The sequence below is a fragment of the Hipposideros armiger genome, unplaced genomic scaffold (genome assembly GCF_001890085.2).
Source record: "Hipposideros armiger isolate ML-2016 unplaced genomic scaffold, ASM189008v1 scaffold_1445, whole genome shotgun sequence".
Classification (NCBI taxonomy): Eukaryota; Metazoa; Chordata; class Mammalia; order Chiroptera; family Hipposideridae; genus Hipposideros; species Hipposideros armiger.
In genome coordinates this window covers 207,215-208,538 of record NW_017732795.1, presented here as the reverse complement: position 1 = coordinate 208,538, position 1,324 = coordinate 207,215, and positions in this window count along the sequence as shown.

Below are 1,324 nucleotides of genomic sequence, written 5' to 3'. Positions count from 1 at the left end.
CACTCTGTAGTCACATGTAAGTAGTGACTACCATCTTGGACAGCACATTTCTAGAGGGACACTGTGAGGAATGAGGAAAGGACTGTGTGTTCGAAGCCAGAGAAGAGCGAGGGGGTGGGCAACGGGTCGCGTGCAGCTGGGTCCAGCTCCTCGATGTAGGGCTGACCTCACTGATGTTCAGGGCTGGACCCTCTCCCCACGCCGGGGAAAGCGTAACCCTTCAGGAGATCCAGGGCAAAGGGCAGTCAGAGGAATGGCCTTACTAAGGGGTATTTTAAATCCGTATTTATCCAGTTTTCTCATGTTAGCATTAGTAAATACCGCTACCCCCAGATTTCCATTAATCTACTCTTTAACTTGTTTTTTATATACATTTTAGACTGTTACTGCCTAAGTTAGTTTGACTGTTTTGCATCAGTGGCGTAAATGAGCCATTGCCTTTTTTTTTTTGGTATCAGTGTACATTTTTATTTCTTTTTTGATAAATATTAGGAGTGGGATTGCCATATTGAATGATGTGTTTGTTTAACTTGATAGGAAATTGTCAATCTGTTTTCCAAAATGGCTGTGTCATTTTGCATACTCAGGAGCAATGTGTGAGGGTTTAATTTGCCCCACATCCTCACCAGCACTAGGTATTACCTTTTTTTTAAAAATAATTTTAGCTATTCTAATGAGTGTATAATGGTAATATCCCATTGTGTTTTAATTTTCATTCTCTTTATGAGTAATGATGTAGAGCACCTTTTCATATGCTTATTTGCATTCTATATATCTTCTTTGATTTTATTTATTTTTTTTATTGGTTTCAGGTGTACAAAACAGTGTAATAGTTAGACATTTACACTCTTCACAAAGTGATAACCCTCTTTCCCTGGTTTACTACCTCTCTGACATCATATATAGCTGTTACAATTCCATTGGCTATTCCCTATGCTGTACTCTACATCCTGTGACCATATATATATATATATATATATATATATATATATATATATATATATGTATATATATATAAAATTATAGTTGACAAGCCATTGCCTTTTAACTTTACAGACTCTGATAGAACCTCAGCATTTATTTTGTTTGAATTCCTTCCCTGACATCCTGACAAGTATTCAACAGTGTCTAAGTTGGCCAGAGTTTTCATCATAGGTCTTTTTAGTCTAGAAAAAATGTGAAGTAAAAAGATACCCAAAAATATATTTGTTCAGTGTGTTATAAAATTGTGTTTGAAAGGAAAAATTGAATGTAACATAATCTGATTAAGAAAACTAATTCAAACAATAAGTATATTTTTTGTGCACCTATTTTAGTCTACATT